The sequence below is a fragment of the Macrobrachium rosenbergii genome, chromosome 49, assembly GCF_040412425.1.
Source record: "Macrobrachium rosenbergii isolate ZJJX-2024 chromosome 49, ASM4041242v1, whole genome shotgun sequence".
In the NCBI taxonomy this organism is placed as follows: Eukaryota; Metazoa; Arthropoda; class Malacostraca; order Decapoda; family Palaemonidae; genus Macrobrachium; species Macrobrachium rosenbergii.
The window spans coordinates 21,218,917-21,246,105 of NC_089789.1; the positions used below are offsets into that span (position 1 = coordinate 21,218,917).

At 35.4% G+C, this 27,189-nt stretch overlaps 1 long non-coding RNA gene across 3 annotated transcripts in view; it reads left to right on the forward strand.

The window, feature by feature from the left end:
- The window catches only part of LOC136832148 (uncharacterized), a 359,618-nt gene that overhangs the window by 299,960 nt on the left and 32,469 nt on the right, over window positions 1-27,189 (forward strand). For all 3 annotated transcript variants that reach the window (XR_010851094.1, XR_010851095.1, XR_010851096.1), the window contains exon 7: window positions 3,829-3,902. This is a non-coding gene — a long non-coding RNA (uncharacterized lncRNA). The remainder of the gene's footprint in view (window positions 1-3,828; window positions 3,903-27,189) is intronic.

Sequence of the window (27,189 nt, forward strand, 5' to 3'; positions counted from 1 at the left end):
CCTGAGTCATCGACTATCAGGGGTCAAAACTCCCTATCACGTAAGTTTCGTCTGAACGTTTTCGGCGATGAAATAAACTCAATCCTGATTTGCAGAATTGAAACTTAAATAACAACACAATGATAAGTGACCACACATTTTTCTTGTTTTTATTGAGTTACTAAATTTTTTTCTTTTACTTAAATCCTGTAACCGCATCATAATCATTACGAGTAATTTATTTTTAAAGTTTTCTTGTCGATATTTATTCTAAGACAGTGGCTCGAATATTTCTTCTCGTTGGGTAGAGAGAGAAAGAGAGATAGAGCGTAAAGAATAAGAGGGTAAGAATACTTTTCTGAATTATGGGTGATGGAGAGAAGGGATATAGTAAATAAAAATCGAAGGAAAGGGAAAACTGGTGATTATAAAAATGATTTATGAAGAGAGGGGAAGGGGTGGATTCTTAAAAAAGTTGCCGTTAACGAAGTGAAAATTGGGACAGGGAAATTTAGGGACGGAAAATGCTGAGAGAAATGTTTCAGTGTATTATGTAACCAGATTTATTTCATTTCTTACTTACGAGATTGGCGACTGCGATTACGGCTAAAACTTCTTCCACACAAAAAAATGAAAAGAACAAATGTTAACATTGGTTAAGAAGAAGACACCGTAGAAAACCAAGTTTATGTGTATAAATATAAAACCGGGAGGCTTCGGCTCTCCTTAAGGTCCTCTTCAGCTGTACTGCTTAGTCTGTAGTCATTACAAAACAAAGAAATAAAACGTCAAATACTTTTTTTTAAGGAAACACCTTACACCTCTGAAGACAGTTCCACAGATCGTTGAATATGGTTGGCAGCCAATCTGCAATTAGATATTTTAGAGGACTCAGTTACTTGTACAACTACAAGAAGAATGAGTTTCCATTTTAATTGCTCATTTGATTTTTTTACTATTTATTTCTTTGTCAGAGCTTTGTAATTACAGTTCAGCTTAGCTGAAGAGGTCTTTAGTGACAGTTATAAGCTCCTGTGTTTACATTTATTCACATTAACTTGGTTTTCTACAGTGGCTTTTTTTTACCAATTAAGAGAAACACGTGGCATGTAGTTTTTATTACTGGAAATGTTAACATTATTAAAAATGATTTTATATTTAAAAATGATTTTTTATTAATGAAGGATGAACAGTAATGGAAAACTCTTAGTTAATCAGCAAATACAAAATAGAAAGAACCCCATGTTTTCCTGAAAGTGCAGCGGGTAGAATATGAATGTGATAAAAAACAAGGGTTTAGTGCTCTGAAAACTGAAGTATTTGTGAAGAGAAAAAAGTAGTAACCGTAAGCGTACTGAATTTTGGCTAAGGTCTGCAATGTTTTGATCAAGGTTGTTCGTTTATAATCAAGGGTTTAGTCATCCAGAAAATATAATAACTTATTTTCCATCGCGGGATTCAGTTACCTGTGAAGCTTTTGTACTGTTACTAGCGCCCTTCACTAAGCAAATCTCCCACAACAAATCCATCATCCCGACTACTAACGGCAGGAGGAAATTGTTCTATTAAAAAATGATTTAAAAATTACTAAAGCCTCTCTCTCTTTATAAATCTGTAATCGTTCGAGGACCTTCATGCGTGGGCAGTGTCATTTGCTCCTCTTTGGGAAGCTTTCCTTTAATATCTGTCTCACTTTCTAGTTGTGCTTTTCGCTTTCCTTGCTCCTCTCCTGAATTTCAGCCAGTTTTTTTTCTCTACGTGATGAAACAACTTCAGCGATTAAAACGAAGAAAAGATTAAAAGTCTAGAGGAGCATGCCGGAGAGCTCCTAAAAACTGCTACCTTGAGTCTGTGGAAGGAAATTTCTTTTTTAAGACAGACATTTTCCAGAGACGATAATGCTGATGGTGAGATCGTTTTGCTGAAGGAAATGTATAGGGTCAGACTTTTTACGAAGACCGAAGAATACATAAAATTGAAACCAGCGATTTTACGGTGGTTCTTACGGGAGGAGATGCAGCAACAAAAGTTAATGGGTAATACCATCATCGCGCCATTTGTTGTGACGGAAGAGGCTGTAGCAAAGGTTTGAAACAGACAACAGGGAGTCGCAGAATCAAAGTTGGTAGGGACAGGGATTTCGAATGACCGAATTCGCAGTAATGAGAAGTAGAGGCTGTGGATAAAGGAGGTCTGTGCCAAAGGAGAAGCTGCAAGTCTTCCTTTACGTGCCCTCTTTAGCCAACAAACATCCTTTTTATTTTATTGAAACAAAGTCCAATCACTCGTGGAATTTTCGTTGCAGGAGAATTTCAGCAGATGCCATTTAAAAGCTTCAAAGAGCGAGTTATTACGGAGAAGATGATTTGATTTATTGGAAAGGGCACGGCCTATAAAAATGATAGGTTACTGAGTAAAAGGACATTAACCTAAATGGTAGACATTTCACCAACAAAAGGCAATAAAATTCTACATTTTCTGGGTCTTATATGAGGGCAGATTCCAGCGTGACCTTTTTATGGGACGAATGCTTTTTATTGAGCACCTAAGGTAGTTTTCCTCAGCATCCACTTTATGCCACTTCATATATTTTAAATGAGTAATTCCAAGCTGTTACATGAGAGCACTTATTTTCACCCCCGTATTTTAGTTTTCTGTAAAGAAAACTATTGTGCTGGCTTTGTCTGTTTCCACACTTTTTCTGTCCGCACTTTTTCTGTCCTCCCTCAGATCTTAAAAACTACTGAGGCTAGAGGGCTGCAAATTGGTAAGTTGATCATCCACCCTCCAATCATCAAACATACCAAATTGCAGCCCTCTAGCCTCAGTAGTTTTTATTTTACTTATGGTTACAGTTAGCCATGATCGTGCTTCTGGCAACGCAACAACACAGGTCATCACGGCTGGCTGAGAGTTTCATGGGCCGCGGCTCATATAGCATTGCACCGAGACCACCGAAAGGTAGATCTATTTTCGGTGGCCTTGATGATACGCTGTACAGAAAACTCGATTGTGCCGGAGAAACTTCGACGCATTTTTTACTTGTTTATCCTAGTAATCAAATAATGCTTGCTGATTTTAATATCAAGGGAAGTCAGACTTCAATAATTGTCCATTTGGTGGTGCATTTTTGCTTCTCAGTAATTGTGTTTATATGTTATGACGCACTAAATTTATTTCACCAAGTCACAGGCGGACGTTGTACAGATCAATGTAGTATTTTTTTTTATTCTTAAACCAAGGTATGTCGATATGGTCTTCAGCAGAGTTATTATTATGATATTGTATTTCCATTTTACCTAGCAACTGAGCTAGAGTGTGTGTGTGTGTGTGTGCGTGTGTGTGCGTTTTCTATCGCCGTGGTATCTTTACACAACCAGGAAGTGGATCTTTTGCGTACAGATCGCTCATAATGTTAAAACGTATATTCATCCGAAGCGTTACCTAGAGCCTGCCTACATATTCATTAATACGCGTATGGTCCGCTGTATGATAGTGTATATCGAAATAAAAATGAATTTTCATGGTTTTTTTGTAATAGTATTCATAGCTTACCATACTTATTGTTCATGTTTTTTTAATAGTATTCATAGCTTATCATACTTATCGTTCTCTCTTTTCGACCGAGGTTTATTTATTTATTTATTTTTTTATTCTTCATGAGATACGATTCAGCGTTTCACTTTATACATGGGTTGGCTTGTCGCTGTAGACTTTTCACAGAAATTGAAATACAAAACAAATAGGCATATGTGCCATTATTTATTATTTCTTGCTGACTTTTGTCGTCAAGTTGAGTGTCAAAAGTTTAGTTACAAAAATTATCATTTTGTTTACGGTATTTTCCAGGTTACGAAACCCACTGTGGCAAAAAAGGAGAACACGAACATAATTCAGTGGCTGTGACCTCAGAAATTAATCAGGTAAGATTTTAATTTGGCATTTGTGTCCAATTTTAGTATAGTGTCTGTTTTCAAAATTTTTGCCCAATGCACCAAAAAAGCAGATATCGATATATATATATATATATATATATATATATATATATATATATATATATATATATATATATATATATATATATATATATATATATATATATATATATATATATATATATATATATATATATATATATATAGAATCTTCCAGTCACTTTTTACCAGGTACGTATGTAGCCTAGTTGTAATTGTCAGAATGCCCCTATTAACTTCTCGAATTCATCACACTTTATGAATACGTGTGTCACTACAAAGCAAGAAATATATAGGAGTTCTGATGCCCAGTAGCGGGAATCAAACCCAAATCCCGAGAAATTACAACGAGGTCACTTTGCCGGCCTTCTCGTGGCAGGTCGCCAACGCAACCTCTCTGTGATTTCTCGGGATGTGGGTTCTATTCCCGCTACCGGAGAGCAGAATTGCTTCATATTTTGTATATTTGGTTCTAAGGCTTTGTAGTGACACACGTATCCATGAAATGGGATGAATTCGAGAAGTTAAGAGGGCATTGTGTCTACTATAATTATACTAACACACACAGACACACACACACACACACACACACACATATATATATATATATATATACATGTATGTATATACAACACCTCACTGCAACCTTCCAAGAGTTTTTAACATGTTTGTGATAGGTAGAACCTTCCAAGACATTTTATATATTTATATATATATATATATATATATATATATATATATATATATATATATATATATATATATATATATATATATATATATACACACACATAACATACATACATACTTACTGTATATATGCATATATACATATGTAATTTTTTTCATTATATATATACATATATATATGTGTATGTATGTGTTGTGTATTCTTTATGTATATGTATATATATTCTTTTAACCATGGATTCCCACCACCAAAAGACCACTGCATATCGTTATTTCCAAAACGTGCATTGTTCCACCTTTCATACGAACGGTACAATAAAATCACAAAGAGGACATCTCTTCAGAATATGCGTTCGAAGCTTTTGTTATCGTACTTCTCATACATACAAACGTAAACAAACGTACAAACAAAGTGTGTCAGTGAAACGGTTACAGTAAGGGAGAGTATCTCCACTTAGTCCCCAGACATATAGGCCTATGCACCGTGACAACGTTCGAAACTCTCGACTCAACACGCTTCTGAGCACAATAGATTCAACCAAGTTAATACGGAAGTTCTAAGTCAGTATATCTTAGTCCATTCGTTTTTCTTTCTCTCTTACATTTTATAGTCTGTCATTAATTCAATTCTATCTTGTTATGACATGAAAACGTTCTTAATCGATTTTATTCTCGTCGGGCATATAGGATTTTCTCTCTCTCTCTCTCTCTCTCTCTCTCTCTCTCTCTCTCTCTCTCTCTCTCTCTCTCTCTCTCAGCTATTATTAAAGAATGAGAAATATCTTCAGATCTGTAACTGGGAACCACTCCAGCGTATGGAAGAATGACTGCAGTCAATTTCTGTCCGGGAACTGCAGGAAAATGGTGATGAAATTTCTCTCGCCCAAGTAATTCAATGGAGTTATACGACCTGGGGCTGAGTGTTAAGTGGGTCATATATGTGCTGATCCTTTCTTGATCGTGTAGCAGACAGGGGAGAATTTCCTTCGGGATAATACATTGCGTGTGAGAAAGATATACGAATAAGTTCGATTATTTTAGATTATTTTAGTTTGCGGTCAGTTGCAGCTGGTAGATTCGTCGCATTTCTTTAACACTGATCCTGTCTCGTTGATAATTAACAAGGGAATTATATTCGTTATGACTTCCAGCAAGGAGGATATATTTTATGTTGGTTTTTTTTTGTTTGTTTGTTTTGTTGTCAGTTAGTCGTGTGTGTGCGTGTGTGTTGGCAAGGAGGATTACGTAAATTTTATATTTAACGAAATTTCACAGTAGGTGGCTCTCTTGACTAGCAACAAGATATTACATTTTACAATGTTACAGTTGGGTAACAGAGCTGCGAAGACCTGGCAGAAGTTTGCAGCCTACGAAACGAATTCATTAATAGTCCCAGACATATTATCGTCTCTCGCAGTGTAACTTAAATTCTATCCACTTGCAACCAGATGACTGTCGTGTAAATAACAGTTGTGCTCTTTATTACTACGTGCCATAAACAACAGATTGTATTTGACAACGTATGTATTGCATAGAAGGAAAATGTAATGGATCTCTGGGGCTGAAATGACGCCCCATCAAGTCCCCAGCTGCTGCGTATCTGACGGGAAAATACTCTTGTGCAACTGTGCCGTGTTTCGTGTTTTGAATTCATCCCAAAATCTATTACTGGAGGACAGATAAATCAGCGAGAATATGTTAACGCAATCAAGCTTATCAGAGATTAACAGCTAATTGAATTGTATAATAGGGATGAAGGCTGTCTCTCTCTCTCTCTCTCTCTCTCTCTCTCTCTCTCTCTCTCTCTCTCTCTCTCTCTCTCTCTCTCTCTCTCGTCAGCTAACATACAACTGCTGTAAAGGGACTTTTCCTAACCTGAAAGTAATATAGATAAATTCGCGTCAAAACGACTGCCAACATTATTCATACCCATAATGGAAAAAGGGGACACTATCCTCTTAAGCTTAATGCACTTTGTTGCTTAAAAGGGAAAGATACGACTTTCCTCTTGAAAACTCCATGAGTCGCCTTTGCACTGGATTAATGTTATTAGATTAGTGTGGTATTAATATCAAACATTTCAATTTCATACCTCATCTCTCATACATTAAGAGAGATATCTTTCCACTGTTGAGTCTCCGTCATATTCTGATGTCACAGAAATTATTAAGATTAGACTGATGAACATAAAATGGCCAGATATGGAACCGGACAGGTAAACTGGAAATGTTTACCTTTGAGTTATAGTTTTTAAAAACTCTGTAGCGAGATTATGTCCCATATTAATAATAAGATTTGCAACTAAAGGCGTCTTAAATGTTTCATAGGACACTTAACTATTTCTACTGAGAATGAAAAGATAATCCATTAAACAGATACTGGGTACTGATCAGGCAAGTTGCACATATCTTCCAACGACCCAGACAGGCTTATGCACTGTACGCCTAGGAGAATGTATTTTTGAGCTTCAAAAAAAAAAAATAATCATTCTTTGTCCAATTACAAGCCAAAACAATTCATAGTTTTCTATACATTATTTCCTGTCGTAATTTAATCATTTCAGCTCTGTATTTTTGGTATTTGCAATACGACATACTGAATACATAAATGATTTTCAGAAATGTGTTCCATATTCGAGAAATGGTAAGATAAAAACACTTTTTCCTTCAACCTTCATTTATTTCTTTCCTTGCTGTTCAGCTTTGATTCATTTGCGCTTTATGAGAGCTTATAATTCCATAATCAATCATGTTAAATATGTTAAATATCCTGGAGTATGTTATTAAAAGGGTCGGGGTAGTGGTCCATGTTTCTTTTTTTCTTGAGAGTCGTTCAACGCACAAAGAGAAACTGCACTAATTAATAGAGGGGAAGTTACGGTAATTGCCCGGTGATTATCGCCTTATACGCACGAGTCACTGCAATTTACTTTCTAACATTAAAATGATTTCTGATTTACTCTCTCCCTCTTTACGGACTTTCGTAAACATGTCTTCAGCTGCTGTGATTCCATATAATTTCTTGTTGATTACTGAAATTAATGGAATCAGTGCTATATATTTAGACTACGGAATGGCGCGTACGAAGCATCCTTACAATTCTTGGGACATGGGTTTTATTTATGACCCTTTGTTTTCTAAAAAGATCATTCTTTTCCTTTGCCTAGTGTTCAGGCGAAATTAGAAACCACGTAATTTATTCGATGCTAGTTGTCGGGTATATGAGTTCACTGTCTTAAGCAATCCGTCAACGAATTATTTCCTTTAGAAAAGGAAAAGGAAGAGAGATACAGCTATAGTTGACATTTTACTAACATGAAATTTCATTAAGAAAAAAATCATATACTCCAACATGCAACTGAAAGTGAAGCTGATTTGTGAAAATTTCGGCCATTCATCGCTTAACAGAATGAAAAGTGGTTGGACAGCAAGGAGAGAGATCCAGAAAATAAGGAGGTGAAGTATTAGGATCCAAAGGTGGAACTTGAAGAAAGCCTCACAGTAATGGTTAAAGGGGTTTTGGGCAGCAAGACTGAAGGGAAGAAGAGGGAATGGAGGTAGAGCAAAGGCTAACAGTTGCTCTTTCTTCGGACAATTAAGTTTTCTGTAGAGCCGCTACAGCGTGTAATCAAGCCCACCGAAAACAGATGTGTCTCGGTATAATGCTGTATGAGCCGCGGCCCATGAAACTTTAACCACGGCCCGGTGGTGGCCCATCCTATATGGCAGCAGAAGCACGATTATGGCTAACTTTACCCTTAAATAAAATAAAACCTACTGAGGCTAGAGGACTGCAATTTGGTGTATTTGATGATTGGAGGGTGGATGATCAGCATACCAATTTGCAGCCCTCTAGCCTCAGTAGTTTTTAAGATCTCAGGGCGGACAGAAGTGCGGACGGACAGATGAAGCCGGCAGAACAGTTTTCTTTTACAGAAAACTAAAAACAGGTGCACCTAGGGGCGAAAGGAATGCGGCAAACACGCTTTTGGAATGCCGTCATGCTGGATTTTGTGTGGAGATATCACTGTTGATAATAAGTTCATCCAGTAAATTACATTACAGAACATTAATCATTTATCGAAGTGTTTAAATGTAAATAAAATAGCGAGATAGCTGCAGAAAGAACACCATACAAGCATATCATTTCAGAATATTACGAAAAGGTTCCTTATACAGGATTCGAGAGGAGAGATTGTGCTTTCTTTTTCCTTTGTAATAAATTTAACCAGAATTCATTACGCTACCATTCTTAGTGGTATTTCTAACCACAACAACAACTCATTATTCAAATTTAAGTATAAATATTTCTAGAATCGTGGAAGTCTGCACAATGAAGAGATTAACAGTATAGTTATAATAAAATAATGAAAATAGAAACCTATATTATGACACAGTTACACAACTCGTTCATTTAGATATAAAGTGACTCCTACTGAAGAAAAAAAGAGGCTCCTGTCTACGCTAAATCACTCTGGATTCTTCTTTCAGGAAAATTCACAGCATGTTTCAACTATTTTGCAAACTGAAGCAAGGGCCTAGTGACTGGTTAGCGCTTGTGTGAAGAGAAAGATCTCAATATCAGTTAACATTTCCGTATAGAATTTTTTATATTTTTTTAGGTTTAAAATCAGAAAATCATAAACTTCAATGGATAGATTTCTTTATAAATCATCCGGAAGGTGATCTTGTGTCATGTTCTCTCAGTCATTTTTCTTACCTAGATATGAGTAAACAAAACAAGATTTAAGGAACAATGTAAAAGAATTCTCTAGGAACTTCCAAGGTTCACGGAATTGCTGCAAAGCCAAATTTTTTGGGATAGTTTTCATTCGTACCACAGTGACTTCCTCTCCACCTAACGACTCTTCATCTTTACCAAAACCTTCTTTTAAGAAACAGGATATGCTCATTAGCGGCTGCATGTCTGGCTATTTCATGCATATTTGTAATTCTTTATTTATGTATCTACTGAATGCAGTATTGATTTATGAAGGTATTTTCCTCGTATCGATCTTTGAAAAGTTATTCCAAAGGCTTCTCGTTTAATCCGTGACCTTGCTTCTTTTTGTATCGCGGATTCACTTCAGTTTCATTGTAAGGTTGCCGCTTTGTGCTCATTATACTTACTTCTTACTCTGAGTATTGTTCTCAGTTGCTCTTTGTCCGTAGTCACGCTTTCCTTGGACACATGGCTCCCATCAGCCTTTGGCATTCTCCCAGACGCTGTCTTGGAAGCTATAACAACTCGGAGTCCACCCACTCGGATATTCCTCCATCCCATTCAGTTGCGGAATTTGTAACTTCCTAGCTTCGTCTAGTTATCATTTTATTGAGCTAAAGGCTTATTTATTGTTTTTATAGCACCTGTCACTTGCATATTGATTTAGACTATTTTTGTGACAACGTAAAAACACATCAACCGACAATTTGATCTTTTTATTTCTTGTTCAGTGGTACATTCAACAATCGCTTTGCTCATCCCCTGTGACTTATGATACATAACTGCAACATCAAGGGGCCCGACATAAGGCCCCCTTTGGAATTTGCTAAACTGTTCCTTTCCTTTCCGTTCATTTCCATTGCTTTTCATTCCAGTGTATCTAAGCAAGGAATTAGCTCTTGAATCAAAGGATCAACTGCTATCATTTACTTGAAACCAACGTCCTGGAAATCTAGTGAGTTTTCACTACCAGTTATTATTATTATTATTATTATTATTATTATTATTATTATTATTATTATTATTATTATTATTATTATTATTATTATTATTATTATTATTATCACCACATAAAATTCTCAGTCATTTGAGTATCAACAATAACAGAGGTCGACGCCATTTCGGAAGTTTACAAACGAAATCGATAATTCATTGGCAAAGAAGACTTCGCCATTGATGCTCTGTTCATCGGAACTTGCGTCGAAGGAAGATCGAACGCGAATTCACTGGGTAACGTGAGATTCTCACTTATCCTCGTCCCGACTCGTGAGAGCAAATACCTCTGGGGTCTCTACTCGAGTCCGAGCAAAAGTTGTGTTGGAACATGACAGCTGAATTTCAACTCGCCAGAAGCTCTCGGAAGAAGGGCCGTTTGCAGAGGAATTGAGGGAAATTTCCGTGATTTCTTATCAGCGGAAGTTTGCGGAAGTTTTGACATGGCGTTCCTCCTTCGGCGGAGATTGCATATCAGGCGCCATTTTTTTTTTTTTTTTTTTTTTGCCATTGGGGGTTATCTGAGGTTTTTTTAGAGGAATCCTAAATAAAAATCAACTCAGTGTATTATAATTAATATCTACACTACATCACCTAGAATGTTCACGGGCGCAAGAAATGCTTTATCCAAAAAATAATAAGCTTCTGTCAATGTTATCTTTTGACTGTAAAATTCCTTTAATACTTGAACGAACGATTAGTGAAAGCCTTCTTATTAGTAAAGGTCGGCCTTTACAAAGGCTTGAATTATTTTGTTATTTTCAGCATGGTTCTTAAACAAGTTTTTGGTTGAAACACAAATTATTGATAATTATTATTCAGTGATGATTTATTTTCAAACAAAAAAGGTAATGCTTATCTCATTATCTATATAAACACATATATGTACACACACACACATATATTTATATATATATATATATATATATATATATATATATATATATATATATATATATATATATATATATATATATATATATATATATATATATATGTGTGTGTGTGTGTGTGTGTGTGTATATATATATATATATATATATATATATATATATATATATATATATATATATATATATGTATATATATATATATATATATATATATATATATATATATATATATATATATATATAGATATATAAATATATTTGTATATATATACATGTGTGTGTGTTTGTGTATGTATGTGTCTGTATCAAAAGGCACAGATAAATAACTTTAGATATCTTTTTGTGTATCTTATATTAGTCTCCTGGCATGAATGCCGGCAAGGAAATGATTACTTTTCCTTACCTACGGCCTAATGCAAAGACTTTATTTTGTCTTCTCATTATTTCATGTAGTTTTGTTTCTTCCACCAGATGATTTATTATTGATATGAAATTACTGTCTCTTACATGTGGCAAATTTCCCTCGTACACGAAACCATTTTGCAAAGAGCCGAATTTTAGGAAGCTTTTCCTCGTAATGCCTAATAGCAAAAATATCCCTTAAAAGGACAGGAATTCTTCAATCTTCGCCGTTCTCTTAATGGTATTTGCTCGAAGGATTGGGAAGCATTTTCCAGGAATCTGTCTTTGTCGTCTGCTTTACTGGAACGGCCAAATAACGCTGATACATTTTCCATCTTTTGAGTGTCAGAGGGGAAGACCATTAATTTATTTTCTCTCTTCTTTTATTTATCACGGTCAAATTAAAATGTTTCTTCGTAGAATCCCATTACTGCAGTAAGCGAACACAGCAAGATTTTATTGCGGAACCCGTTTTCTTTATTCATTATTTGCAAACAGGCTCATGTCCCAGCTTACAAACCTTGTTATCAACCAGTCTTTTACTCCACAGGTTTTCAGTAATTTCCACTCTCTCTGTACCAGTGCCAACTTAAGATGTTTCCTTTTTTATTTATTTTTCCAAGATTGTTTCTTAAAAAATCAAGATTGTTTCTTAAAAAATTTATTCGGACCATTCCAGTCTATGCTCACTCAGCACATTCCAATTCAGTCTTCCTGTCTTCTATTCCTGTATTAGTTAAAATCCTATTCAGCTTCCCTGGGATACCGGGTAATATTATGCCGTCTTGATTGGAGGATACCCTGTCACCCTTTCTCATACTACATGGTAAACTTAACTTGATCAACCACTTCTTAAGAACCGTCGTCCTTCACCAGAACAAAATAATCTATTTCATAAATTGACCAGCAACTTTCAGTGACACCACCGTCATAGTATTTCCATGACACTCATATCATGCCCATTGAGTATCCATTCTTCAGCATTCCTGCGTGGCTGAATGGCTGCCTGGAGCATTATCGTTGTTAGTCTGTGCTAACTTGTCGCCTCAGTGGGGTCGAACGGTTGTCATCGTCCATCATCCAAACCAACGACCATCGCAGTGACACCTTTGACTGCGAACGCATAAACAAGTTGTTTCGGGCTCATTTGTTGGGCTGTCCAGTCGCCTTCTACTGTAGGTTCAACCGTCCCCTTCAGTGTCAAGCTAAACCAAGATACCTGTAGAGTGTAACTACTGTAGCTACTACAAGGACAGATCTGGAATATTCTTCTGCCCTCCCATTACATCCTAACGGAAAGTCTCGAAGCCTTCGAGCACATCGTCTTACACAAGGCAGTGGAGATAAAACCTAAGCAAGGGAATCTTCCACGGAATTACTGTCACTTTCCTCACGTACATAACAGCACTTCTGTATTGAATTTCCTACTCTATACTTATCAACTCCGGCATCATTCAGTAAGCAGTCGTTGCGTTACCTCAGCTAAGGGGATTATGTTTTGAATTTGGCTTTTGTTTATTTGTTGGTTGCCATCAAAACGAGCAAAAAGTTGTATATGGATCCTAACAAAACTTGATTAGAGTCGGGCCCCTCGAATGGCAACAAATGATTGGATAGTGGAAGAGATGTTGATGTAACTTTGGATCAATGGACCTTTTACAGGAGGCAGGTGGATCCTTCAGCCTTTGAGGAGGTTTTTGGTTTCAGAATCCTCTTATTCACCTTTTTTTTTTTTTTTGGCATATACGTCCTACTATGTAATATTGATATTTTCCCCTGTTACTTTTACCCCGAACCACTTTTGCATTTTTATCGCTACTAGTATTACTTAAACTAACTAATAATATATCACATTTGTAGTTCAGCTGGTAATCATTTTAGCAAATAATTCTCAGGATTATGTATTCTCTTTCACATGACTTAACATATTTTACGACAGCTTCCACTGAAAATATAATTGCATCATTTCCCACTCAGTGACGAGAGTGCCAAGACATTGCAAATTATAACTTGAAAGAAAAATGAAATACTGACAGAACGGCAAAAGGTTTCCCCGCTTGCTTACAGGAACTATTTCCCTTTAGGAAGGTATAAAAAAAAAAAAGGCAACAAAGTTTCTTCCGAAATTAATTAGACGAGTCACGCAGCCAGGACAAAAGAAGGATGGGAATGTGAAAATGTTCAGGGCAGTTTTATCAAAGGCAAAGAAGTAGGAGAAAATATAATAAAATGAGGATCGTAGGACACACAATCACACACACGCTCACACTCACACACATACACATGCATATGCACACACACAAATATCTGTATATATATATATATATATATATATATATATATATATATATATATATATATATATATATATATAATTTATGTATATATATGTATATATTTTATATATATATTATATATGTATGTGTATATATAATATATATATATATATATATATATATATATATATATATATATATATATATATATATATATATATATATATATATATATATATATATATATATATATATACATATATATATATATATATGAGTTGTATACATATACAGTATATATGTACATAACATATATATATATATATATATATATATATATATATATATATATATATATATATATATATATATATATATGTGTGTGTGTGTGTGTGTGTGTGTGTGTGTGTGTTGTGTGGTTGTGTATGCGCGCGCGCGTGTGTGTTTGTGTGTGTGGTTATGTACATTTAGTGTGTACACTTTGCAAACAAAGGACTATTTACACAGAAAAAAATTTTTTCCGTTGCATGCAAATGTCTGTGTTTCTCTGTCTTGATAAATATTCGCAAAGCCCTGGTTTTATCAGTGCTTTATTTTTAGTTGAGGAGAACGACACTATGGTAGATTCCTATCATAAAAAAATATCAGAAAAAAGAATACGTGAATTTGACTCTCTGGCGAAAGATTAGAGCTATGACAGGATTCGTGATAGAGAGAGTAACAGGCGGCTTCGAAAAAAACGCTTTGATTTGCATTTGCTGCAACTGACTTAAATTCCACGAACGTTTGAACGTTTGTTATATTACCAAGTTTATATATATATATATATATATATATATATATATATATATATATATATATATATATATATATATATATATATATATATATATATATATGTATATAATCAATCATTTCATATTCTGAGACCAACCTCATTTAGCACTTCGCTATACAGCTGATCTGAACACTTTCAGCAAGAAAATGTCTTCACAGACTAGTTATTCCCCGAATATATATATATATATATATATATATATATATATATATATATATATATATATATATATATATATATATATATATATGTTTGTGTATGTGTATGGATATATGTTGTAGTGAGAAATTAAGTGCATTCTAGTCAATTATATATCAAGAGATCAATTACCAGAGTTCAGATGATACATTAAATAAACAAAGAATATATGAAAAGAAATGATATCGCCAGCTACGTTTAACATACTACGCTTATGTCTTATTTATAATAATAAACTGGAGCCGTCATTTCACATATTATTAACATATTGATGAAAGTATGTCTAATCAAACGCCCATTCGTTTCTTTTATGCTGTTACGTCAGCAAAAATTCGTTGCCTTTTATGTTTATATGAAAAAAATATACAGTATGTATGATTTAAAAAATGTAAATACAATGTGTCTCATTTTATATTTAAAATATCATTACAGTTACTTCTCTCGGTCAACGCTGTATCCTTCACTCAGATTTTCGGCAAATTTCTGATATTGTCCGCGGCAACGATTAAGCTACCTTATGGCGAAGTTGGTCCTTGCATATGCTCTTTTAGGATGGACCGAACTAAAATTTTACTCAGAATATGTTCATTACCTGATAATCTTTATCGTTGTGTATTTTCTTCTCCTGGCCATCTTTCTCTTCAGAGCAAAGGGTCCTAGCTGTCTTTCCAACAGGTAGGCCTACTATTCCGCTGGTCGGCGTCTATGACCATAGAAGTTATATCCATTTTACTTATTTATCCCATCATTTACTGTTTCCCCCATAATTCCATAAGACTGAATGAATACCCTGAATGACTGATTTGTTTATTAAATGTAGCCTCGCAGTTACGATCGTTTTCTTTTCATCCGCTTCTTGCCTCTATGTTCCTTTCTCTTCGCAATTATTGAATCCCTGGTCTTGATTATAACTTCTTGTTTCCTTATCATCTGATTCCCATAACCCTCACTCTTCCCAGTGGAAAATTCCCATTTCTTAAGTGTAGGGGTCTAGGCCTTGCTGGTTTGTTGCAAGACTAAGGTAAAAATTGACAATGGGCTGTCTGTATCCTCGTCCTTATTATTAAAAAAAATAGGACGAGGTTTAATGCACTGTGATAATAGGTGATCAGAATAGAGGTTTAATAGCAAAGTAATTTGTATAGGAAACAAGAGTAGGCAGAAAGGTGGGTCGAGGAAATATAACCAGCAGGAGTTTACGGAATATGGAAAATACAGAGAGAGAGAGAGAGAGAGAGAGAGAGAGAGAGAGAGAGAGAGAGAGAGAGAGAGAGAGAGAGAGAGAGAGCATTCAAGTGACAAAGGAATGACGAGCAGATGTAGAAGAGTAAAATGGGGACAGAAAGAACAGGAGAACATTGTATGTGTGAAAGGGGCGTCCCTATGGTATTCTGTGTCAGCTCTTTGGTGGATGTGATTTATATCATCAACGAAAAACTGGAAGAGAAGGATAAAACTTCCCACCTCAATAAAACTCCAAAGATAACTGCCGAACACCACAGATAAGTTGATAAGTTTTTAATGAGACGAAGAACTTTTCGAACTGGTAATTGAGCCATAATTCAAACCGTGGCATCAGATCTCAGAATTTAGGAATCCCGGTAACGAGAAAAAAAAGAAGATAAATACCCTCCTCTTTATTTCAGGGTAATTTTCTTGGCGTTTTTTAGATTCTATTGTTTCTGCGCGTATATGTCTGTGAACGTTACTTTAACTGCTTTATCTTTAAGCCAAGAAAATTGGAAACGAAAAATTACTCCCTAGGGTAAGAAGGAATATCTTAAAACGTTTTATGCAGTTCATCAGTATAAATTCTGACTTAATTACTTTTTTCATTAAGCAAGTTTGTTTGAAAGAATACCTCAGATATAAATTTATTTTAAACTCTCTGTATTTTAATTTACGAGAGTTATTATGCATTTATGCAAAACCGAGTCATTTATGAAAAATGTGCCCATTCTCTCACTTCATCTCTCACGCGCGCACCGGAAGAAATGTATTTCGCTCAAATAACTTCATTTTTAATTTAGACATTATGGCTACAAAAATAGTATTTTTTTATGTTTATAAGGTTTTATATTTTATTTTCATGTCTCCTCAGGATGAGTAAAATCTGATGAAAAAGATAGGGGTAATTCATGTAAGTTTTGCCCTACGGGCTGTTATATGAGCAAGAGCCCGTGCTGGCATAAGGCCAGCTTAATCAAAAACAACAAGTAACATACAAATGAGCCACGTCAGTAGAAAATGGGTGCATTAGCATTTGTGTCCTTTATCAGTGCATTGACAAACGGAAATAAGGATACAATTCAAATTGATATAGAATCCATTCACGATCATATATAAGAAGGCAATCATGATATAATATACATATCATACATTTTTATTTTTATTGAAAAGCAAACTTACACTTAATAAGTTGTTCTTTTCACTTCCACAATATGCATAATCACAAAAAATTGATGCATTTTCATTTACAAAATATGATCATTATAATATATTCAATGAACGCAGCTCGTCTGTTTTGAATATATACTGTGCGGAAATTACAAAATGAAAAAAAAATAGGAAAATAATTACTGACATTATCTTCATTATCATTCAATAGTGACTGGCTGGCGGGACACGAACTTGTTTGGATGTAATACAGAGTGGTGTTTGTAATGAGGAAATGATTTCAGTATAGAATACGATCGTAAGTGAGACTCGTGATTCGAAACAGCGCTGGAACTCTAAACAAAATGAAGAAAACAATTTTGGTTTTCTCTTGTTCGTTCTTCAAACATTAAGATTTTAATCATACATATAAAATATACGTCCTATGAACACGGCACTTTGAAGCGACTCCTCTGAGCTTTCGCTCAATAGAAATTAAAAAGTGTAGTTTTTCTCTCTGAAAGTAATTATGTATACAAGCTTTATGCCACTTTTTTTAATTACCATACTCAAATAGGAAATTATGTTGATGTTTTGCAGTCATTCGGCAGTTTTCCATTTGTAACGTATTCGATAGAAATGGCATGACAAATAAAACAAATATGTGTAATGATAAAAACCAAGAAATTTCATAACGGATTTCTTGAACAGGCTCATTTTATATTATGCTTACATACACCTATACAAAACACACAAGTGCACTGTGCGCATATGCTCCAACACACACACACACCTATATTATATATATATATATATATATATATATATATATATATATATATATATATATATATATATATATATATATATATATATATATATATATATATCAATGCAGCACGAAGGAACGCGTGCTTGAGAATATCACAAAATCCATGTAAGAAGGTGAGTGAAAACCAGGACTTTGAACAAGTACTTTCGTAGTTTATTCTACATTTTCAAGTTCACACTGAATACAAAAGAAGTTGACAGAGCTTTATATACAAAAACAGATGAGGTGGCCTGGGAGGCGATTACGGAGATAAAGGAATATGTCGACAATGGAATCCTTTTCTTTATTTATAATAAAGTGAATTTTATGTCTCATGACGATATTTTTGCTATCTGCAATGATTTTTATGGCGAGGATGATGTAGCAAAAGCAAAATTATTGATGTATACGAAATTCAAATGCCCCGAAAAATCGAAGACACACAGGGGAACAACTAAAAAGGTAAACGACATTAAAGAAATGATTTCATTTTTGTCGCAAAATGTCGCTTCGGATGTCATATTTTGCATCACAAAATGTACGCAGGTGCCGTCTGTTTCGATGGAATTTATAGATGCACCTTCAATGAGTCGACATATGAGTTCGTTGCGGATGGAGATGGAACTCATGTCTGCTAAGTATCATAGGCTTTCAACCAGGATGGAGGATATGGAAAAAATTCTGGAGCAGAAGCAGGTAATACCATACCCTGAGGAGGCTAGAGTGAGTCCTCGCAGTGACTTACCTGCAGTGGACGATTACATACGTTTTGCAAGGAACACTGAACCGAGATTATCGATGGCAAAAGTCGTGCAGAAAAACCTTGGACCGACCAAAGATAGAAGGAATGAAGATGGGCAACAAAAATCATTGAATGGGCGTAGCAAACCTTTGGAAGGGGTGCGGGATGTTCTTATGGATTTCGCCGAGTCCACAGCCGACGAGGAGAAGGAAGAAGAGAGATGGAACATACCTGGGCATGAGTACAAAAAACGGAAGCGCTTACTGCAAAGAAGACAAGCTCAAGAAAAAGAAAGTCAGGGCTATAAAGAGAAGGGGAGTGTTTTTGAACGAAGACGGCGTAAACCTCCTATCATCGGGGAGAGTGATGGAAGCACACTTAGGGCAGCTCAGCTTTTAAGGCATGTACATTTATTTGTGTCTAGGCTGCAACCTGACACGACTTCAGAAATGCTTCTTGGCCATGTTTCTTGCATAGCAGGTGTCACGACGGTGGAGTGTGAGCTGGTTGAACAAAAATTCTCTCACTATCGATCTTTCAAAGTCATTATTAAAGAAATGCCTCAAAGTAGGGTTAAGGATTTGTACAAACCAGAAAGTTGGGGTAAGGATATTTTGGTCCGTCGTTGGTATGATTAATCTTCATTTTTATTCTCTTTATAAATGGATTTAAGCTTTACATCTTATAACTGTAGATCAGTAAGAAATTGCCATTTTGATGTAGCCGAATTAACTCATGTTTCTGACATAGTCTGTTTGCAGGAGACTTGGCTCCCGGTGCAGGAATCAGACTACCTGAATAGAATAAATTCTGAATTTGCATATTATGCAGTTTCCCCAGTTGATTTATCGAATGAGTTGTTAACTGGTCGTCCTTATGGGGGAGTTGCTTTTCTGTACCGAAAGAGCCTTGCCTCTTGTATGCGGCGAGTAGACACCTCAAATGACAGACTAATTTGTATTGACGTGTCTATAGATGAAAATTGTATAAGGATTATCAATTGTTATCTTCCATACTCAGACGGACAAAATGATGCGGAATACATTGACTGTTTAGCAAAAATACACTGACTTATGTCTGATCACCCAAATGGGGAGGTTTTTGTGGTTGGTGATTTTAACGCTCACCCTGAATCACGCTTTGGTAACGAGCTGAAAGACTTCTGCACCCATTACGATTATTGTATTGGTGATGTTGCTGTGATGCCCTCCGACACTTACACTTGGGTGAGTGATGCAACGGGCCATACCCGTTGGTTAGACCACCTTGTTTGCCCCCCTAGTCTTCTAACACACATTAGCAATATACGTGTGTTGCATTCCATTATTGGTTCAGACCATCGTCCCCTTTCATTTTCTTTGAAGGTTTCTCAACTACCTGCGCTGGTACAGACGAATGATGGTAGTCAGACGAAGTTTTATTTCGGCGATCTACTGGCATACAGAGTTAAATCTGAAGAAGCTTTGAAAAACGTCGAGTTGCCTTTGGAAGCTCTGCAATGTAACACAAGACCATGTCAAAACGAAGATCATTGTAGAGCTATTGAAAGATTTCTTTTGGACATAATTAGTGCACTTCAACAGTCGTCTGACTCTAAGGAGTCGAATCACAGAGGCTTCAACCATGTTCCTGGTAGGAACGACTTTGTAAAGGAATTCCATCATGAAGCACGGTATGACTATTTAGCATGGAAGGAATCTGGTAATCCAAGGGATGGATATTTCTATGATAAAATGAAATTTTCTAAAGCCCAGTTCAAAGGGATGCTTAGATTTTCTAAGGAAAATGAAGAGGAAATTCGATCCAATAAAATTGCTACGAGTCTTAAAGGGAGTATGAAGAAGTTTTGGAGAGAAACAAATAAGAAAAGAAAATCCCAAACATTCTTGCCAGACATAATAAATAATGTGAGTGGTTATGAAAACATTGCCGAGTTATGGAAAGAACATTATTCTAAGCTGTTTAATGATCCTACTCATCCTGTTCCAGACCCAGTGGAAAATCAGAGTCAGCGAGATGTTACAGGGACAAATGTCAATGAAATTTCGAATGCTTTGAATTCTCTGAACACTTCCAGTAGCCCTGGACATGACGGGCTGACCCTTCAGCACTTAACTGAGGCTCATCCGGTACTTAGAGTTTTACTAAGTTTATTCATTACTTCCTGTTTCTGTCATTCATACTTACCAAGAGCTCTTATTCTGGTTATACTCTCTCCTTTGATTAAAGATAAAAACGCGGACCACAGTGATATATCTAATTATAGACCGATTGCTCTAGCCACTGTTATCTCAAAAGTTTTGGAGGCGATTCTATTGGAGAGATGCAACTGTACCTATTGACAAGTGACAACCAGTTCGCTTACAAATCCCATCATGGAACTGAAATGCCAGTTCATATTCTTAAACACGTAACTGAGGAGTATAATGTTCGTAAAACACCTGTATTTGCTTGTTTCATGGATATGTCTAAAGCCTTTGATAAAGTGTCTCATAAGATGTTACTTGAAGTACTGTCAAAAAGAAATATTCCTTGCTATTTTATTAAACTGCTTGGTGAATGGTATAAAAATCAGCAAATGATTGCCAAATGGGGCCATGTATTTTCGAGAGAATTCTCCACTTCATGTGGAGTGAGACAGGGAAGTTTACTTTCACCTTACCTGTTCAATGTATATATGGATGACCTCTCACAGAGACTGAGTCAAACTAAAGCGGGGTGTTATTTAAACAACATGATTTTAAACCATTTGCTGTACGCAGATGATATTGTTTTATTTGCTCCCTCAGTAGGTGGGCTACAACAGCTTGTAAACATTTGTCGTGATTTTATGTCCGATAGGCTTCTATTGTTAAATGTAAAGAAAACCAAATGTATTATTTTTTCTAAGAGTAAGATTTGCCCAAGTAATATATCACCTATTGTTGTTAACAATGCACGTATAGATTTTGTACCTGAAATAAAGTACCTAGGATATTATCTCACTGCTCAAAATTGGGATGATGCCCATGTAGAATATTTGTACAGAGGTCTATGTACGAGGGGCAATATGATTCTAAGGAATTTTTCTAAATGTAGCGCTGATTTTAAGAAAATGCTTTTTATGAGTTTTTGTACAAGTTTTTATGGCATGTCTTTGGTTGTCAGAGCAAAACAACGGACTATGAATAAGCTGAGGGTATGCTACAACGATAGCCTTAGAAGACTCATGGGCATTCCGAGGTATGCAAACGCATCCGCTCTTTTTGTGGGTTTTGGTCAGCCATCTTTTCAGGAACTGAGACGCAAAACCATAACAAGCTATTTGCAAAGGCTGAAGAATTCTGAAAACTGTATTATGAAGAGGGTTGCCCACCCAGTTTACTTGCATAATTCATTTATTTTCAAACACTGGAAAGGCCTCATTTATGCTTAGTGCATCTGGTGCGCTCTTTGTGTAAGAATACAGTATTTCTTTGTTTTGTTCTGATATGCTATATATGTATATGTCCTTTTAGTAGGAAGTATCACTTAGAGTCATTATCCGCACCTCATTCATATCATAATTTTTCACCTCTCTTTCGTAATAACTTCTCAATTATCTTAAATTTTTAGTCTTTTAAGGTTTGGAGGCTTTTTTGTATGTTTATATATGTATATGTATGTGTTTATATATGGCCATTTATGTCCGAAATAAAGATTTTGAATTTGAATTTAATTGAATTACAGTTTGCTAATCTTGGCAGCATGTTCTTGAAACAAAAAAGACAGGGACAAAGGATCAAGGGGTAATCCAGAGAGGAGATTAACATTCCTGGTGGACATGCCCTCAATAAACACTGTCTCCAGCAGATTCCTTTTCCTATGGTCGTTGACCTTGTAGATTTTCAATGACTTGTCCCAGTTAATCACATGGCCTGTCTTAAGCCAAAGATCCGCAATGCCATTATTTGTTAAGCCTCTTGAAATGGTGTATTTATGTTGTGAGCATCTCATTTTTAGTCCTTTTGATGTTTGACCATTATAAACCTTATTAAGTTCTTTGCAATGAATACTGTATGCAATATTGCTTGAATTGAACAGGCTATTCTTAATTAGTTTATTTCTCAAAATATTATTATATTTTAATACTAAGTTAATATAAAAATGGGCACTGCAGGAATGAAATTTGGATGAAATGGTAAACAGAAAATATTCTTAAGCTCTTTGTTAACACTGGTTGGATTGTAATATGTCTCTTTTGCTTTATTTTTACAAAGTTCCAAAAAATATGGAGGTAACCTAATGAATCTCCTATTTTATCAATAATTTTAAACTCCTATTCCAAAATTTCAGGACTACAAATTCTAAAAGCTCTAAGATACATACTGGAAAATGTTGACACCATAACAAATATTGGCATTGCGGATCAGTGGCTTAAGACAAGCCATGCGATTATCTGGGATGAGTCATCGATGATCTACAAGGTCAACGACCATCAGAAAAGGAATCTGCTGGAGACGGTGTTTATTGGAGCTACTTCAACCAGGAATGTTAACTGCCACCCTGGATTATCCCTTGATCCTTTGTCCTTGTCTTTTTTGTTTAGAGAACATGCTGCCCAGATTAACAAACTGTAAACCCAACCCCCCTTCTGCTTTTGTATATAAAACTCTGTCAACTTCTTTTGTATTCAAGGTGAACTTGAAAATGTAGAATAAACTACGAAGGTACTTGTTCAAAGTCCTAATTTCACTCACCTTCTTATGTGGATATTGTGATATGTGTATATATATGTATATATATATATATATATATATATATATATATATATATATATATATATATATATATATATATATATATATATACTGTATATATATATACTGTGTGTGTGAACATGTGTATAACAGTTTTTATTATTCTAGATTTTCCAGTTTCCCTACACTCGCAACTCTGGTTTAATTTCCCCATTTTTCCATCCACGCTTTCATTCTTTCGTTTCCCTTGTAATCCAGTGATGTCCCTTCACTCTGGATATTCGTCCACTATCCGAAAATGGAATAATAACCGAAACAGTGATTGAACTCCTCTCGAATCAAAAACAAAAGCAAATCCTTTGTTTCGTTCTCTAGTTCGTCAAACACTCAGATTTTATTGCTTTTGCAAGATATATGATGGATGTCAAAGTCATTTCGGGAACAACGCTGGGCTTTAACATTTTCGGAAATTGTTTCGCATTCTTTTCACCGTCAGAGTTTATCCTAATTTTTTGTTTCAAGCATTAAGCTTTCCTGTTGGTAAAGTAAGAACTTGATCTTGGTGTAGTTTATGCTTACCTTATATATATAAAAAAAATTTCAAGTATCAACTTTGGTAATATGAATAAAACCAGAGAGGGACTACTTTTGCAACTACTAGTTGGTAGTAAATCTTACGGGCGTAGGCTAAGGAATACTAGTTTTTGAATTTCATTCCTGTTATGATAGTCTTTAAAGGATGATCACATATATGACTGCTGTACCTTAAGATACATACATACATGCAGACGTAAATCACTCAGACAGACACACACACACACACTATATATATATATATATATATATATATATATATATATATATATATATATATATATATATATATATATATATATATATATATATATATATATATATATATATTATGTGTGTGTGTGTGTGTGTTGTAAATTCTTTTTCACGATATTTTTAGTTTTATTTGCCTTCTTGGACACAATTTTCTGCTGCTTGTAAAGTAATTGATCATAAGTGCCATCTGCAAGAGTAATGTCAGACTAATGAAGTAAGAGAAATAAGGAAATCAAGCAAAATCATTTCTTCTATTCTGAGCCATGTTATTCATTTTGTTTATTTTTTACATTCTTGAAATGACGTCTTGCTTACGAAATCGCGATGGCGTGGGATCTTTCAGAAGACGACGCACTCAGATCCATTTTTTTATGGGTAGAGTTCAGTATTAATATTAATAGATCGATTAAAATTACTTTTTTCATTTACCGAGCAAAGAATATCACTGATAGATAACAATAATACACTAAGAGGTAAGTCATTGTCATTATGATTATCAGTAGTAGTATACTAAATGAGCATCATTCACATTCAAGGAGTATGTCATGTTTACAGTCTTTTTAGCCATTGTCCTTTTGAAATCTTTTAGAGGCAGTACGAATGAAAGGTTGATTTCATTAACAATTGCATTTTACTTGCCTCCTGATTGAAAAATTGTTTTCTCTCTCTCTCTCTCTCTCTCTCTCTCTCTCTCTCTCTCTCTCTCTCTCTCTCTCTCTCTCTCTCTTTGCAAATATCCTTACGCTCCTATTTTGAAGTCCTTAATAAGCGTGAACCCCATTTCCTTCCATTTCCTCTTCATATCAGGAGATCCATTCAACATAGGTTCTATCCCTCCCCCTTACCCATCCTTGAGGTTCTATCCTCCCCCCTACCCCATCCTTCTCACCTCCTTCTTAGGCCAAAAATTGCCTGATCAGAACACGTCTTCCTCGAGGAAACCTTTGATCATATTTCTCATATAGGCGAGGAAGGCTCGAATACGAAGTAGAAAGACGAGAAGAGTAAGTTAATTAGGAGAGAGAGAGAGAGAGAGAGAGAGAGAGAGAGAGAGAGAGAGAGAGAGAGAGAGAGAGAGAGAGCTCCTGCATTTTTATATGTTCTGTCTGTGTTGCTGATGAATACTATTATTTATTCAGTCATGCTTTCTCTTCATCTTTGCCCTTGTTTACATGACGTAGATATTTCAGACTAGCTTCCTTCATCTCGCTGGGTTCTGCATCTATTTTTCCTGATAAGCTTTTTCTGTACACCTCTGCACCTCCATCTGTATCACTCTTCTTTTCATTTTTTCCCAGTCACTTATAACACGAACACGCCACTTCAGTTACTTTTCGCTAGTCTGCCGTTTTAGGGATCTCATCCTCTCAATCCTTATCCCTTTTCTCTTCCTATCTGTACCACCTCATTGTTGAGATCTTTGCCACACTCAGCGATGTCTCTGTCTCCGATGTCTGTGCTCTGTTATCCATTGCTGGTCTTACATTTGTTTCGTTTGCCTGATCTCCCGTCACTTTAGACCCTAGATACCGTCGTCTTCTTTTTTCCATTCTTGCCTAAACTTTCCATTAGTTCTGTGCCTAAGTCACTATTTTTTTATTTATGTATATTTTAGTTATGAAGGTTTGTCAGTCGTTCATGATCCCACTCAAAACTGAGTTTTATCTTTCGATTTTTATTAATGATCAGAAACTCCGTCTTCTCAACACTGATCTTGTTTTCTGTCTTCCCTAGCCCCCGCTGACTTACTTCTTCTGACTTACTCTCTCCTTTCTTTCTACTGGTGATGCGTGGTGCAATATCTTTTGCATAAACATATGCATTAACACCGACAAAGGACATGCGGTAGCATCTGCACAAGCGTTCAATATCATGTGCAAAACATTAGCAATCTTACCTGCATAAACAGATGCAATATCATTTGCAAAATGCCTGCAGCATTATCTGCTGAAGCATACAGTATTCCTCAAAAAAGCATGTAATATCATGTGCGAAAGGCATTCAGCACTAAATGGAAAAACATGCACTATCGTTCGCAAAAATATTATGTATTATCCCCTGAATAAAGCACGTAATATCATCTCCAAAAGCATGCAGTCCGTCTGTAAAAGACATGCACCCTAGCCCCCTTTCCCAAAATCCTATGAGATCTGCATCTATAGTGAATATCTACTTAAGCCTCGCACTTTCATGATTAACGTTATAAGAATGCATTTTCGAAAAGGAAACTTAGCGTGGACAGCATAACTTTGCGTAATCCCATGAGCACTCAACGCTTGAGGAAACCATATTAGTAATGAACCATAATTTCAGATAATTTCAGTAACTGACTTACTTGCGATCTAGGATTTTTGTTGAATGAGAGTGTAAGACTGCAAATCTTACGGGTATCGTACAGGTTTTTCTTTGTCATTAGTGGATTGGTCGCATCAGCTAAAGTAAGGTTTTCACTGCGGATGTGTGTGACGTAGGATACTGGGTTCTTTTATTACTTTCATCTGATTACAAAAATATTAAACATGATTTCGTAAGTAATAACATTTAAACAATCAACCCACAGTTCTCTTAATTTGAAACAGATAATGCGAATTATTTGTAAATGAAATATTCCCAGTTTTATAAAAAAAAAACACCAGAAAAAAAAACGGGAAACCTTGTCGGATGCCATAATGAAGCCATACGGCTTTCAATTTCTTTAAAATTTGCTCTGTGGAATTAACATATTTAA